This window comes from Protopterus annectens, chromosome 16.part0, assembly GCF_019279795.1.
Source record: "Protopterus annectens isolate FY-2018-M chromosome 16.part0, PAN1.0, whole genome shotgun sequence".
In the NCBI taxonomy this organism is placed as follows: domain Eukaryota; kingdom Metazoa; phylum Chordata; order Ceratodontiformes; family Protopteridae; genus Protopterus; species Protopterus annectens.
This window is the reverse complement of record NC_056750.1, coordinates 623928272-623946100: the sequence shown is the minus strand read 5'-3', so window position 1 is coordinate 623946100 and position 17829 is coordinate 623928272. Positions and strand designations below refer to the sequence as shown.

Sequence of the window (17829 nt, the reverse complement as noted above, 5' to 3'; positions counted from 1 at the left end):
TGCAATGTGGTGCAACATAATATTAAGGGAACAGTTGCAGCAGTGAGGGTGTATGGAGAAGAAACAACTGCCACAACACCAGGCAGTGCAGGGTGAGATAGATGAGGAATCTGTGGAAGACCTGGCAGCAGACATAACCATGTGAGGCAAAACTGACTAAAGTATACTGTGTCACTGATGATGTGGCAGACTGGCACATAGCTTTGAGATATAGCAAAATATATACAGTATAATAAAAGTGATGCATGTAAACCTAAAACCGGATTGCTCTCACCCATGCATAGACTGGCACAATATGCATCAAACATTGCCAACCCAAATAACAAATTATAAAGGGCAGGGCATAGTTAACATAATTTGCACATGTGGGCATGGAAACATGAATGAACAGTGTTTTCCACGTGTGTGTGTGTGTGTGTGTGTGTGTGTGTGTGTGTGTGTGTGTGTGTGTGTGTGTGTGTGTGTGTGTGTGTGTGTGTGCTGTTGTAATTGAAAATAACTTTTTGTTATGTAGTTATGATATTGTAGTTGAGGAACCTATTGTAAAATGTTCTGGTGGGGGCCACTGTCACTTTGTATGTGTGTATGTATGTGTAGAACTTGAACCTGTAGTGGATTATGTGATTGTGTATGAGTATGCTGGGACACAGCTTCAGCAGATGTTGCAATTATTTGTTGTGTTTCTTATTTCTGCACTAGAAAAAAGTAGAGATGACTGGTAATGCTTATAGTGGGTATTGTGTTTTGGTGCTTTCACTCGTGGGTGGTACTATCTGCCACCACCACCATGGATATCCCACTGCCTAGTATTAGGTCTTACACATAGTTCCAGAGCACCAAATGAAGGCATGCAGGCATCCCATGCAGACTTTTGTTTGTGGGAGCTGCCTCTCCTCAGATTTTCATAGGCAGCAACAAGGCCATAGCTGCAGGTGAGTGTGCTGGCTGAACACGAGCATTGGGCTGTACCTAACATGACACCAGTATGAGAACCATGCCCTTATGGCCTCCATGTTGTAAAAGGAAGCAGCAGTCCACAAAAATGACAAAAATTGATTGGCCAAAGAAGATCCATAAAGATGATAGAGTGGACTATTGAGAATAAGAAAGAAATGATGTAGTGTTACTATTATGTAAAAATGATTTATAAAAATCAGTGTATACCAAGATTATATATTCCCCGTTCCGAAGGAGGGATAGGCCTCCTTGAAAATGATTACATGTATAGATCTGCAATCGTGGGAGTTCACACATATCTGCTGACCTCACAGGATCCAAATGTAGCAAAAGTTTTGAAACATGAGGAGAATAAATCTAAGATGACATCCCTGCTTAATTTACCAGAAGCTTATCGACGTCAAGCAAGAATGGAAATCAAACCAGAAGTAGATAAAAAACAGGCAGCAACTGAATGTGCTAAAAAACAAAAGAAAGAATATAAGGTGAAGGACCAGATGAAAAGGCAGGAAATGTGGAAAAAACATAAATATAGTTGCAAGTATAGAAAACGTCTGGAAGAGCCTCATGTTGATCAAGAATAAATGCAGGAATGGTTAATTAGAGGTGAATTCACATCAAGAAATGAAAGGTTAATATTGGAAGCCCAAGACAGTGGGCTATGGACATGCTGGTTTACAAAGCCCATTGAACATGGGAGAGAAACAGACAAATGTAGGTTTTGTAAAACCGAACTGGAAACAGTCACACACCATGTTGCTGGTTGCGATGCACTAATGGCAGAGGGACTGTATACTGAAAGGCATAATAATGTGTCGAGACTGTTACACTGGAGATTGTACAAACATTATGGTATCAAAATGGTGGAAAAACACTGGAAACATGAGCCACAAAGAATCATAGAAAATTATGAAGTTTATATCACATTGGATCATCTAATACCAACACTTCAAAAGATGGATGCTAGAAAACCGGATATAGTGGTCCAAGAAAAGAAGACAAAAGTAGCATTGATCATTGAAATTGTCACACCTAGTGACTACAGTGTCTTGGTACAGAGAGGCACAAAGTCATAAAATACCGTGATCTGCAGGCAGAAATTAGAGCCATGTGGAAAAAAGATACTCAGACAGTTCCAATAGTAGTAGAAGCAACTGGTCTTATAAAAAAGAATTTACAATTGTATTTAGATACGTTTCCAATTCATGTAACACCGTACGAACTGCAGAAAGAGTCATTACTGGGCACATTGTGGGTGCTGCGAAGAGCACTTTTGACTAACATCAAAGAGTGAAACAATACTAATTTCATGAACTTTAATTGTACTTTGACTTAGGAATGGGGTCCATCCCCATCATGGTATTAGAAATCCAAAAGACTTGGAGAAATTAAAAACAACAGAAACCCTTATGGATATCCTGTCCTGCCCATATGCACCTCCACGCTAGATGAGGTTCATGTGGTGGCACTGTATGAGCTTGACCTAGATCTCCCACATCTGTGATGGACATCTGAAGTGTCAGGCGTGCACCATCAATGCAGTTACTGTCTGGCATGCATCCCGTGAGCTAGGGAGGGCCTGGGTTGCACCATTAGGTGATGGAACATGTCTAGAATGTCACATATATAGGACATACACCCTTTAAGTTATTCACACATTCCCTGCCATACAAGTGCCATTTCTGCAAGGACTGTAGTTTTGCTATCCTTTATCTCTGCAGTTAGTCTGCATATTTGTTGGGTCACAGACACTGAGATAAATAGCTCAGAGATTGGTACCCATGTTATCTCCAGGCAAGAGTATGACAACTGGCATGCCCTCTGGAGCTTCCAAAAGACAAATAAAGATGTGACAGTTAGGAGGCACACTTTCCTACCTAGGTCTGTCTCCAAAAGCCTAACCTTCATTGGTATTATACGTACCTTGTGTGAATTCCACAGGCTCAGTGGCCATATCCACTGCCTGTCTAGGGAATACAGTTTGTACATTCCTTGCATCCAGCAATGACACCATGCTCCCTGACTGACATCTGTTCACTGCTACTGTTGCCACAGTCAGACTGCTCTTTAATATTAGGTAGGGGATACCCATGGGGTGGAGCCAGATAGTAGCCCACAGGTCAAAGCATCTAAGCACAATGCCCACTATAAGTATTACTAGTCACCTCTACTTTTTCAGTGCAGAAATAATAAGCACAACAAATAGTGCTACAGCTGAAAAAGAATGCCTTTACCTGGTGCAGGTGCCCATGAAGCTTTCAGCCTTGATTTTACTACACAACAGAAAAACACAAATTAACTGATATGCACTACACTACATAGCTGAGAAGTGTATTTTCTCAGTACAGTAGTGAAACACACATGGGGCATCCTCAGTCAGTGGCATAGTTAGGGTGAGACAAGAGGGGCAACTATCCCTGGTGCAAAGTGTTGAGGGGCACAATTAGCCATTCTGGATCTCTCTGCTATGCAATGTTGGCTTTTAAAAGCTGGTATTGTATTTGTGGTCAAACCTGTGCACTGTAGTGCTCCATATGTTGTCTAAACTGTAGCAACTGCTTGGTACAGTTTAAAAGTGAAAAACAGAAAATCTCTTTTTTTTAGCTAACATATGAGCAGTGTGGAGGCAGGCTGTAAACTGTAATAACTGCTTGCTGCATTTATAGCAAGCAGTTTGCTACAGTTTAAAAGAATGAGTAGTGAAAGGTAACAGGGAAAACACCAGGCACAGGATTCTCAAGCACTCCAAAAGCCACAGCAGTCTACTCAGTGTACTTTAAAAATGAAAAGTATTTTATTCACACCAAAAAACTTCATAAGATTTAGCACTTTCGTGTACTGCACCATAGACTTCATCAGAATCAAATAAAAAACATTCTTCACTGATATTTATACCATTTTCAAGCCAACAAATTCATTAATTAATAGCAATTACTTCATTAGCTTAAAACTTAAACTGTATTTTTCACAAAAACAGACTAAAACAGTGTAGTAACAGTCACTATATTAGTTAATTACACACACACACACACACACACACACACACACACACACACACACACACACGCGCGCACACACACCTAGCTGGAGCAGACCAGTGCTACACTAATGCAATTGCAATTTAAGCAGTGAAAGCACGGAGCCCTGGACCCTTTCAATTCAGTTTCAGGAAGGATGGCAACAAGTCGAAGACAAGTCAACCAGTAACATTCAGAGGCTTATAATGAAATAATTAACAGAATGATACTGTTTGCACATCATTATATTCAAAAATAGCTAAAGGTTGCAGCATACTCTACCTAAAAACACATAGCTCGATTTTTTGAAGCCTGCACAGTGAAGGAACCCAACAGTCTTGAGAGTTATAGCAGTTTCCAGCTTATTTTAGAAACTCATTGCAGTGATATCATCTAATAACTCCCAACATGTTGTTACAGTCACAGTGTGTTCAGGAGCTTAGTTTTCCCAGATGTCCTGTATTCCAGTAACTCCAACATGCTAAATCACACAATGGCATGCAAGCAGGATCAAGAAGGAGGCATGCCCTCAAAACACAGTTGGATTTTAATACAACCTAGGTAAGTAAAAACAGCTTTGCTTGATGATGTAAACTCTTCTCTAGACAACAGTTTTGAAAAGAACAAATATTTATTAGGTGCTACACTCAAATCAGTGCTATTTGCACATTTTCAACCTGGACGAGGTGACAAGATAAAGTTGTCAATATGGTTGACCAGAGGAAAGACAGAAGCACCCCTAGTCTGCTGTACAATCAGAGAGGGAGGTGTAGAACTAAATGCCATTTGTTTAACTCCTGGTGGAGGAAAAGGATGCCTTATGAAATGTTTCACTCACTAATACAAAGCAAGCCATCCTAAAGCATGCGTGCATATACTGTCACTTTAGAAAGCTGACTATCACTACTACATAGCATATCTACAAGGGAGTAGGAAATCTTAACCAACCACCAGGGACAGAGGAAGACTCAAGAAAGCCTGGAGCATTCCAGACACACAATGATATAGACAAGCCACTAGGCTCTGTCCAAAGGAAAATGAAAGACCCTACCAATGATAATGAGAGAGATATTATAGGGTTAGGCAGGAATAATTTGGGGAGATAGAGAGAGAGACTAATCCAGCTAACAGACTTTGAGAGTTGAAAGGTACTGCAGATTAAAAAAATGGTGAGTGGAAGAGACCAGAAGAAGGGGAAAAATCCAGCTTAACAATAGGGTATAGTATACACAGTCAGGAAATAAAAGATGCCACAGAATATATTTCTGGATAGTAAGTAGCTGACTAAAATGAGCTATAGAAAAAGTCAATCCCTGTTGATACAAAATCAGGCTGCATCACATACTATGACAGCATGACTCTGCTGCCTCAATCTCACAATGATACAGCTTTCAGTCATTTCCTAGAGTCAACCTGCCTGCAAAAGAGAATGTGTAAATAATTCCACCACCTATCATGAAAATAAAAATTAAACACATATTCCATTCTTGTGCACAAATTGAGACATAAGTTGTGAATGCAACCCAGTTGTGAATGCAGCCCTCCACCTCCACCCAGTTATATGTGAAATCATTGTAACTTCTGTTTGACACCAACTACAGCTATTTTAATGGTGGGTGTAGTGCTTTGATCTTTTACTTAGTTTGGCTCACCCCTGGACCCCAGAAAGTGAGACTGTCAACTGTCAGGAACAACCTGCAACTAGGAAGCACCATTGTTATCACTTTTTCTAATAAGAATAGCTGGGATCATACTGTAGATAATTTGAGGGAACCTACTAATCAGCTAAAACATTTAGGAACTATCTCTGTCCATTTCTGGCGCTCTTCAAGACTTATCTTGATGTGTGGATGGAAAATAGAAAATTCACCATGGGGATCACTCCAGTGGCTCTACTCGACAGACGTACTGGGAACTAATGTCGGGTGGCATGGTGCCAGGGTAATCCTATGGACCAGGCTTGTAAAGGCTCCAGAGCCATTAGCTAGTACACACCTATGAACCTATTAGTAGTACAGGAGGCAATCCTATAGTACATTTTCTGTTTCCCATCCACAGAACCAAGTTTCACTTGAATTTGGACAAGGATGAATTATGTTTTACACAGATGGGGAGTCTGTTCCACAGCAGTGGTATCCTCTGTGAGATATGCCTGTCCCTCAAAACCATTCTGTTGATGTTGCAGAAGAGGTTTAGAACCCCATATAGACTTATAAAGGCCCTGGTAGTAGTTAGTGAAGTATATAACTATGAACCTATTAACCTACATGGAGTTAGTGGAAGAGAGAGAAGAAGAAGAATTGCAAACTGTAAAAGGAAAGAGCTACAAAAAACAGTCAGTAATATCCATATTTCTCAACCTCTCAGAGCAAGAAATCTGGATAAAGCCAAAAATAATGGGAGGAACAAAGGCCCCAAAATAGGGACAGATTTTAAATATTTCTCTTATATACTTAGATAGTTGCTATAATAACAGGTTTTGTATTATTATTATTATTATTATTATTATTATTATTATTATTATTATTATTATTATTATTATTATGCATTTTCTGTAGGGTATGAAGTCCGAAACTTAAAAGTCTGTCATTGTTTATTATTTAATGACTTCGATATTCAGTGATTTGCCAGAAAAACAACCATTTTGTGAGGAGCAGACCAAAAATATAAGCCAAAAATCTGGACATCTCATAGCCTCACCTCAGGTTTCATGCCCACTGAGTGGCGCAGAGCTACAGTTATCCCACTCCACAAGGGGGATCCACCTTGGATCCCGGAAACTACCATCCCATCAGTCTGATGAGCCTTATCTGCAAGGCCATGGAGCATATTATCATGGAACTTATAAACAAAGACATTGGCAACCTTCAAACACTGGATCTCACCCAGTTTCGGTTCGTGAAGGGCCAATCTTGTCTCCTGAACCTGATTGACTTATTCAAATCAGTCTCCAGAGCCATGGACAAGGGTAAGGTGGTCCACACAGCCTATCTAGACCTTGCCAAGGCCTTTGACACCATCCCCCACTCTGGAATCATAGATAAACTTACTAAGCTGGGCATTAATCCCTACGTCACCCAATGGGTTGCTAACTGGCTTACTGATAGAACCCACACTGTAAAAGTATCCGACTCCAAATCCAGCTCCAGACAAGTGACAAGTGGAGTACCTCAGGGTTCAGTCCTGGGACCGCTCTTGTTTGGCATCTACTTCTCTGAAGTACAGGCCAACACTAAGGGACTCTGGCTAACAAAGTTCGCAGATGACTGCAAACTGGGAGCCATTATTGAATCCCCAAATGATGTGGATACCCTACAAAAGGGCCTTACAGAAACAGATGCTTGGTGCCAGAGCCATGGGCTCAAGCTCAATGCCAAGAAATGTATAGTTATCCCCTTTGGGAAAAAAACATGTACCTGTGAATTACCATATAGGTGGCAGTATACTAAACACCGAAAGTGTGATAAGAGACTTAGGGACACAGGTGGACAGTGGTCTCACCTTCGATAACCATATCGCCACAACAGTCAGGAAATCCTTCTATGTAGCACACCTTATCACTAAGGGCTTTTCATCCAGAAAAAAGGAGGTCATTGTCCCACTGTACTCATCCCTCATTAGACCCATTATAGAATACAACACCCTGTTTGGTATGTACCTCTCAAGACATCTGCAACAACTGGAAAGGCCATGAAATACCTCACTAAAAGAATCACAGGCCTAAAGCAGATGCCCTATGCTGACCGCCTTAAAAAACTCCAGCTATACTCTGTTGCATATCGTCTACTCAGAGGCAATCACTGCTTAACATACAAGGCCATGTCAAACCCAGAGCTGTTGGACATGCTACACTTAAAGAAATCCCAATCCCTCAGAGCCACATCCTCCAGGGATCTAAACCTTGCCATCACAATAAACAAAACATGCTGGAGGGATAGATTCCTGACCCAGAGACTCCCCAATCTCTGGAATAGATTGCCTATACATGTCAAGCAGAGTGCCTCTTTGGCCATCTTCAAAAGGAACCTTGACGATTGGATGGGAGAAAGGAAATTCACCCCGGGGATCACGTCAGTTGCCCTGCTAGACAGGGGCCCAGGGAAGTAAATAGTGTGGGAAGAAATAGCCAGGGAATTGTTATGGCTAGGCTTGTATAGGCCCTAGGGCTGATAGCCTAGTACCAACCTATGAACCTATGAACCTATGGTAACATCATAAAGGAGAAAAATGGGGAGAAGAATGACAGTCAGGAATAAAAAGTCGAGAAAAATGTGTCAAATGTAAAAAAAAATATTCTACTAAATATTTTAAATGATGACTAAATAATAACTAGCTGAGATAAACCAATTATGTGATTAATTTAGATTCAGCCAAGTGAAAGATGAGGAGAGACCATTTTTTAGTTCAATTCCATTTTTAGATATGCATATAAAGTTGAGATTGTCACCAGCAGTACTGTTGAATTTAAATAGTGAAAGAAGTGACTTATCAAAAGAGAGAAAATTTATTGTTATATTACCCCTAATAATACAAACACACACACACACACACCTACATAAAAAAAAAAAAAAAAAATATATATATATATATATATATATATATATATATATATATATATATATATAGACATAGATACAAACACACATATGTATGCATATACACCCACAAAATTTAAGCTAACATACTGCTTTACAAAGAGCATCAAAATAAATATATATACCACCCAGTAGGCACAGCTGTAAAACCACCTAATTTAGACATGGAAAATGCTGCATCAGAGACTTAATTTTTAAGTTCCCAAAAGCTAGCAATTTAAAATAGAAGTCAATATTAATGGTGGAAAGCAAGTATGCAAGGTTAAAAACAGAAATTAGTATTGATGGAGAGGAAAAAAAAACATTCAATCCTTCACAAATCTGCATGTTTTCTTTGAGCAGGGGCCATACTAATATTCTCTGAAGCAATCCAATTTCAGTACATATACTGCCAAAACAAATACAAACAAAACGTTTGTACAAGCAATAGAGAAACCCCAGGATTTCTGCATTTATTTTACTAGTGGAGAGCAGTATCCTTTAAATTTGTTTTGAATAGTTATTGTTTCATAATGAAGATATTAAAAGACCTATAGCTGTTTCATTTACTATAAAGGTATTTTTCAGGTAAAAAAATATAAATATCTTGCAGTCTGTTAAACTCTCAATGCATTACAGTTGCATCCTTATGATATACAAATAAATACTGTGCCTTTTTGTGTGCAGTTCCTTGTCAGTATAATATATAGGATATTGAGGTCTATACTGTAACTGCCCTATAATTTCAATGATGTCACTTCCTCTTCACCCAAAACACATGCACCCGGCTTGAAAAATCAGAACATCAGCAATAACAAACAGGAAGAACACAAGTAACAATCAGTAAAAACAAAATGTAGCAAACCAAACAAATGGGAAGGACTGGTGTGCTCTAAGAAAGCACCATAGCAATAACTCTATGGCAATTACAATGCTGCTGCTCATAGACCCCAAGTAACCATTGTGTTATACAAAATCAAATATGTCTTAGGCACATACCTCTCAACATCTTAAAACAATAATTCTGGACAGAGACAAAACTAAATGGGGGAGGCAAACAAAGGTCCAAAATCAGGAAAAGGTTTTAAATAGTGATCCTGTAAATTTAGAAAGTTGCTAAAGTAGAAAATAATACATTAGCATGCATTTACTGAAGGATATGAAGTCTAAAGCTCACAGCTCCATCATTATTTAGTGACTTCAATCCTCAGTGATTTGCCAGAAAACCACAACTTTTATGAGGAACGGACTAAAATATAAGGTACAAATCTGAACAATTGAGAGGTACAGCTAGACACTGCTGCATATCTCAGAAGCACTGTACTAAGACTGATGACTGCAAATGAGCTATTCAGAAGCATTCAAAAGAAATTGCAGATGAGAAGCTGAAACAACCAGAAACATAAAAGTACATAGACACACACCTGACTCCTGCCTCACTAGACTACTAGTAACATTACAAGTTACTTGAGGTTGCCTTGCTCACTCAGTTCAGTTGCTTCACTTGCTCTAAAGCCTCTCTAAATGAATTTAAAACAAAAATGTGTCAACTGCTCTCAGTCATCCACCACATTTAGTTGACTATCTCTAATGCTGGCTGCAACACATTGCTGAACATACCATAAATAAACACAAACCGTACAGTCACATCCCTGGAGCCCTCAGTGAAAGTTTGAAAGGCTAACAGTCTGCTCATGAATCTGACATTACTGTGCATACCCCTGCATGTGATTATGTCAGCAAAAAGTTTGCAAAAAAATTAAAAAAATGGAAAATTGTGGAATTAAGGGGGACACTTGCGAATTCATGGCACCCCATTATTGGACTTCAAAACTGGTAAATACCAAGGAATTCAGTACAGTTGAGAGATATGTTCTCCATGTAGGCAGTTCTTAAGCAGTTCTCATCTTAAACCGTTCATAAGCAGTTCTCCAGTTTAGCAGAAATTCTTTAATTAAGCAGTTGTGCAATTCTTAATCAGTTCTGAATTTATGAACTTTGTAAACAGTACTCCCTTTAAGCTGATTTTAAGCACTTATCTAATAAACTATACTATTGGAACCTGGAATATTGCATTACAATTCAATAATAGTTCTCCATTTAAGCAGTTCTTAAGCAGTTCTCCACTTATGTAGTTCATAAACAACTCTCTAGTTAAGCAGTTCTCAAGCAGTTCTTAAGCTGCTCTCTTCATAAGTAGACCATAAAAACTTTCCAAATTAAGCAGTTCTTAAATAGTTTTCTAATGAACTACAAAATTAGGGCTAGCAGTAATGTAGTCCATTTCTTAAGGAGTTCTGCATTTAAATAATTCTTAAGCAGCTGTTAATCACTTCTGCATTTAAACAGTTCTTAAGCATTTCACTTAAACAATTCTCAGTTCTTAAGCAGTTCTCTAAACCAATTCCCTTTTTAAGGAGTTATCTTAAGCATATCTCTTTTTAAGCAGTTCTTAAAGCAGTTGTAATCATATACAGTGCACCATTTAAGCAGTTCTCAAACTATTTGTCTGTTGAGCAGTTCCTAAATAGTTCTCCTCATAATCAGTTCTTAATTAGTTCTGTTTCTAAGCAGTTGCATTTCTTAAGTATTTTTATCTTTAGCTGTTTTCAAACAGTTCATAAGCAGGTCTCTGCTTAAGGAGTATCTCTTTTAAGAAGATCTCAAACATTTCTTGAGTAGTTGCATTTGTAAGCAGCTCACAAATTATTCTTAACCACATCTTAAGTATTTTCTTGTTTAGCCTTGCTCCTCTTCAGCAATTTTCAGATGGGTATTGAAACGTTAATAAGCTGCTCTGAAGCAGTTCATAATATCTTCTGCATTTAAGCAGTTCTTAAGGAAGTGTAAGCAGTTATGCAGTTCCATAGAAGTTTTTAAACAGTTCTTAATTTACTTCTTATGGAGTTATCTTAAACATGTTTCTTCTTAAATAAGTGGTTGTAATCCAAGGCAGTATCCTATTTAAGCAGTTCTGAAACAGTTTGCCTCGAGTAGTTCTATTGGTTGCTGTCTTAAGCTGTTCTCATCATAAGACATACTCGGAGGCTCTAACAAAAAACTTACCAAAACAACAGAGGCTCCCAAAACAGACACCCAAAAATCCACCACCTCAAAACATAACACATGCATCACATACTTCAATAAATCTGTGCGTCAAACAATCACAGCCCTTAACGCCAAACACCATGCCTGATACACTAGTAATAGGTGACTCTATAGTCAGACACACTGACGTTCCGCTTACCAGGCTGAACAAGGAGAGGGTAATGGTGAGCTGCTTATCGGGAGCTAGGATCCACCACATAACACACGCACTCAGGTCACTCCAAAGCAAGTACAAATATGACTCCGTCATTGTCCATGCCAGCATGAATGACCTGAGACGTACCTCCCTGGACTACATGAAAAGAGACATAGAGGAGCTCTCTGATTATGTATCCCAGGCTGGTATGACCCTGACCCTGAGCAGCATCTTGCCCTCACCAAGAATGATGCCACAATACAAAGACAAGATGATCAGCTTTAATAATTGGCTCAAATACTGGTGTCATTCTAGGGGGATCCAATGTCTGTCTGCTTGGGATGACATGCTGTACAAGCCACGCTTCTTCACAAGGGACAGCTTACATCTGTCACCCCTGGGCTTCTGGATATTGGCTAAGGCTCTTGCCTCCCCCATAGTGCCTTTTTTAGGCAAGGCTCAAAAGACAAACCCACCTCCTTAGAAAACAAAAATGGAAAAAAATTAAGGGTAATGCTGCTCAACGCCAGAAGTCTAAATCTCAAGATGCAGGCTCTCAAAGCACTCCTTAGTATGGAGAACATCGATGTCTGTGCAGTAACTGAAACCTGGTTCAAGGCTCCTGAGAGCACCCCAGCGCTACCAGGCTATACATTGTATCATGCTTTTCGGCCCCAAAACTCGGGCCAAACCAAAAAGGGAGGGGGAGTGTTCATATTCATCAAGGACACCCACACCTCCAGGTTAGTGGCAACACATGAAGCATCAGAGACCATCCAGATGCAACTAACCATAGGCAAAACTGCTATACAACTGGTAGTATGTTACAGACCACCCTCCCAATTTCAGGAGCCCCACTCAGCCTTCCTGAAGACATTGGAGGATATGAATGTCTCACCAAACACCATCATATTGGGAGACTTCAACTACCCTAATATAGACTGGGTGCATTATTCTAGCCCAAGCACCCTAGCCCAAAGGTTCCTGGAATTCATAAATTCAAATGCAATGGAACAGCTAGTCACCTCTCCCACAAGGGGAGATAATATACTAGACCTGATCATCACAAACATGGGGACAAAGTGCTCCACACCGGAAGTATACCCCTCACTAGTGAGATCTGACCACAAACTAATCACCCTGGATATACATATCCCACCTCCACCCCCAACACAAAAGACTACAGTGAAAAACTTCTCAAAAGCCGACTTTACACTTCTCAAAACTGAGATGATATCCTTTAAGCCCACTGGGCCAGTGGAAACCACATCCCACAATGCAGAATCCTTCACAAATGCTTTCTACGGACATCTCCAAGAATGCATGGATCATGCAATCCCAAATAAAACCAAGACCCTCTCCACCAAGGGCAGGCATCCTGTCTGGTGGACCCCAGCCATAAACAAAGTGTATAACAAAAGAAGGAAGCTACTGCACGACAGAGCAAAATCCCATAAAGAGAAGGCATTTCTGATCAGCACTAGTAGAAAGCTACGTTCTCTCATAAAAACATCCAAGGCCAACTTTGAGAGAAAAATCGCTATGGACACTAAAGATAACCATAAGGCCTTCTTCAGCTATGTTAGAAACCTGGGCGGAAACCCTCAGATATGTTCAGAGCTAGCTCACAATGACAAAAAATACACTGAACCCACAGATATTGCCAACATTCTGGCAGACAGGTTCAGTGCAAATTTCTCCCCTCCCTCACCCCCAAAAGAAGAGATACTTATCCCAGCTGAATGTAACCTCCCTGTCATCTCAGATGTCCAGGTGAGAACTGCCCTCAGCAAAGCTAAAACACAGCATCAATGGGACCTGATGGTATCCCAGGTTGCGTGCTACGTGAACTCCAAGAGGAGCTAAACCCACACATAAAAATGCTATTTAACCTTAGCCTTACTACAGGATATGTACCTAAAACTGGCGTACAGCAACAGTAGTCCCACTCCACAAAGGAGGCACCTCTACAGACCCTGGTAACTACCACCCCATAAGCTTAACCAGCCTGGTCTGCAAAGCTATGGAAAGAATCATTATGGAACTCATAAACAGAGACATTGGGGACTTACAGACACTTGATCCCACCCAGTTTGGCTTTGTAAAGGGCAGATCCTGCCTTTTGAACCTGGTTGACTTTTTCGAAACAGTCACTAGAGCCATTGACAAGGGCAAAGCAGTCCATACAGCCTACCTGGACTTGGCTAAAGCTTTCGACACAATACCCCACTCTGGCATCATAGACAAGCTCAACAGCTTAAATGTAAATCCATATGTCACAAGATGGGTGGCAAACTGGCTAAAGAATAGAACCCATAAAGTCAAAATTGCTGGAGCCATGTCAGACTCAAAGCCAGTGACAAGTGGTGTCCCACAGGGCTCTGTCCTGGGACCCCTCTTGTTTGGCATTTATTTCTCAAATGTGAAAGCAAACATGGGAGGGTTGTGGCTGACAAAGTTCGCAGATGACTGCAAACTAGGTGCCATAGTCGATACACCAGCTGACACATACATCCTACAGAAAGGCCTCACTGAAACGGACAACTGGTGCCGGAGTCATGGCCTTAAACTAAATGCCAAAAAATGTATAGTCATCCCCTTTGGGAAAAACAAAGTGCCCACAAATTATCACATAGGCGGTAACCCACTGAGTACGGAAAAAGTAATCAGAGACCTGGGGACCGAAGTCGATAGTGACCTCTCATTTGACACCCACGTTGCCAAAGTGGTTAGAAAGACTTTCTACCTTGCCCACCTTATCATGAAGTGGTTCACATCCAGATCAAAGGAGGTCATTGTGCCCCTGTACTCATCCCTTATCAGGCCCATGATTGAGTACAGTGCCCCATTTGGTATGTACCTCACCCGGCACTTGCAACAGCTAGAGAGACCCCAAAAGTACCTCACCAAGAGGATCAAGGGTCTCCAACATATGTCATATGCTGCCAGACTAAAGAAACTCCAACTCTATTCAGTAGCATACCACCTGCTCAGAGGTGATCTGTGCCTGATGTACAAGGCCATGTCCAATCAGGAATTGATGGACATGCTCCACCTCAATAAATCCAAATCCATCAGAACCACGAGAGCTAAAGATTTAAATCTCAGCACAAATAGGAATAGGACATGCTGGAGGGACAGATTCATAACTCAGAGGCTTCCCATACTCTGGAACAGAATCCCAGTTCATGTTAGGCAGAGCCCCTCACTGACTCTCTTCAAGAGAAATCTTGACGAGTGGATGGGAGATCGTAAGTTTACCCCAGGGGTCATCTCTGTGTCACTACTAGACAGAGGCACAGTAAACTAATTCTATTATGTAAGTGGGTATTCACTGTGTCACTACTAGACAGAGGCACAGTATTCTAAATCTATTCTGTACACTTTTGTACCATTACATGGGGTGGCGAAAGCCACATCACTATGGCTAGGCTTATAAATGCCCCTGGGCAGATAGCCTAGTACCAAACTATAAGCAGTTCTTAATAATTTATATTCCCAAGCACTTCTTAAGCAGTTTTACTTCTTTAGCATTACTTACCTTCAGCAGTTATCGAGTTGATATAAGTACAGTTTCACTTAAGTTCCTCTTTTAAGTAGATCCTACCAAATAGTTCTTAAGTAGTTGCAGTCATAAGCGGTTTTCAAACAATTCTTAATCAGTTCTCCATTTAACTAGTTTCTTCTTTAGCAGTTCTCTTAAGCAGTTCTCAGACAGTTGATAAATAGTTGAAAAGCAGCTCTTAATCCATTCATAAGACCTTCTACATTTAAGCAGTTCTTAAGCATTTCTTCTCTTAAGCAGATAAGCAGTTCTGGAGCAGTTTTTAAAACAGTCCTTAATTTAAGCAGTTCATAAGCAGTTCTCCATTTAGGCTGCTCTTAAGCAGTTATCCTCTTATGTAGATCATAAGCAGATCTCATGTTACTCAGTGATTTTACATTTAAGCAGTTCTCAAGTAGTTCTTAATTCTGAATCACAATGAGATGTGTGAAATACTGCTGAGTCTGAAGGAGAAATTAAGACTCCCAACATAAAGATTAAATGCTTTCATCCCATCAAATTAGGGCTTCATCAGAATCTTCTTAATTCTGAATTTATGCAGTTTTAAGCAGTTCTCAATTTAAGCATGTGTTATTTATTTATTTTTTTTTATTTTACAGTTTGTTTACCAGGATAGTCCATTGGTCTGAAGAAGCCCATTTTCAATGGAGTCCTGGAGAGAAAAGTTCCAACAAGGTTAAACAAGTGATAAAATAGACAGACACACCAACAAAATGTTACAAAGTATATAAAATTTGTAAAATTTGTAGTATACGATGAAATAAGACATGTATTAACAAAATAAATAATAGCATAAATGCTTCTACATGGCAATCAAAGGTAGTATCTATATGTATATATGTGTATATATATATATATATATATATATATATATATATATATATATATATTTACATACTCTACACTAGTGACTTCTCAAGTCAGATTACAAAAGAAACAAGAATAAGAGAACAAGGAAATTAAGGACTAATAGATGAAGATGGGAGGGTGGCCTAATGGTTAAGGTGTTTGCCTTACAAACACAAGGTGCAGGGTTTAAATCTCACAAGGGATAATTGGCTAAGCTTAAAATGGCTCACAAGGGCAGTTAGCTTAGTGCTAACCTATGAACCTATAAAGATATAGGTATATAAGGAATAAGTAAGGAGCCTAGATGTAGGTGGAAAATTAGGTAGGAAACTAGACAGTGGGGATCAGAGTTATGAAAATTGAAAAACAGAGGTAGGTACAGTGTGGAGAAGTAGAAGAGAGGAATTTGAGTTATGAAAAATTAGGGAAGAGAGATAAGTAGGATATGGTTAAGTAGAGGAGAGTCAGGAGGGGTGGGAGCAGGAGATTCCCAGAGGGATGTGATGTGGGAATAGAGAAAGGTTTTGAAGATGGAGTGGTTGTTGGTGGTATGAATTTCTGGAGGAAGGGAATTCCAGAGTTGGTATAGAGAGAAAAACAAAAGGAATTTGCCTAGAGTTCATGCAGATTTCTGTACTTTGAGCAGGTTTTGATTGTTTAACCTGAGCAGTCTATCAGCCTGAGACAGTTTGAGGGAGAAGTCAATGGAAGGGCAGAGAAAGGGTTTAAAGTCGAGTTTATATACATAAGAAAGTTGGATGAAGGAGAGATGATGGGCTAATTCAAGCCAATTTAGTTTGAGGAGGGCATTACCGTGGAGAGTGGAGGGTTTGGCACCAGTGGCAAACTTTGAGATTTTGTTATAGCAGGAGCCAGTTTAGCCTTTAGACCAGATTGGAGATTAGTAAGGGGGGGCACCATACAAGAGGGAGGGAATGAGGTAGGTGGTAGAAAAGACATGTTTGGTTGAGGAAGTAAAGAAGCAGTTGTGATTGTAGAATAAGCCTAGTTTTGGTGGGTTTTCTTTATATTTCTTTGGAGATAACTGTCAAATGTAAGTTGTTCATCAATAATGACACCTAGTAGCTTTGAATGGGATACAATTTCTATAGGGGTCCTATTTTGACTAGTTATGGAGAAAGAGTTCGTGTCAATTTTAGTATATTTTGAGGGGTGAATATCATAATTTTGGATTTGGAAGCATTTACTGCTAAATGGTTGTTTAACATCCAGTTTTTAGTTGATAGGAAGGCTTTTTGGGTTAGTTTTTGTAGTATGGGGTGGGTTTCAGTGGAGCAGATTATCGTAGAGTCGTCTGCATATTGGACGAGCTTGGCATTAGGAATACACTGGTGGAAGTCATTTATAAATATATTAAATTGTAGCAGACCTGATATGGATCCCTGTGCTACTCATGTGTGGGTGTTAAGGAAAGGGGAAGTACAGTTTTTCTACTTAACCGATTGCTGCCTATTACAGAGGTAACTGGAGAACCAGTTGATAGAGGAGGTGTATATGTTAAGATGAAAGAGCTTAGACAAGAGGAGGTGGTGTGAAATTGTATCAAAGGCCTTGGATAAATCGAGTAGGAGGGTAGATACAATACTGCCAGAGTCACATGTA

The 17829-nt window shown here is 39.8% G+C and overlaps 1 protein-coding gene and 1 non-coding gene across 2 annotated transcripts in view; one reads left to right on the top strand and one right to left on the bottom strand.

Annotated features, from left to right (window-relative positions):
- Nucleotides 1-17829, top strand: part of ADAMTS13 (ADAM metallopeptidase with thrombospondin type 1 motif 13) — a 1149238-nt gene that overhangs the window by 288330 nt on the left and 843079 nt on the right. The gene's annotated exons all lie outside the window — the stretch shown is intronic.
- Nucleotides 8867-8973, bottom strand: LOC122791150. The gene has a single exon (XR_006363116.1). It is a non-coding gene; the product is annotated as a U6 spliceosomal RNA (small nuclear RNA).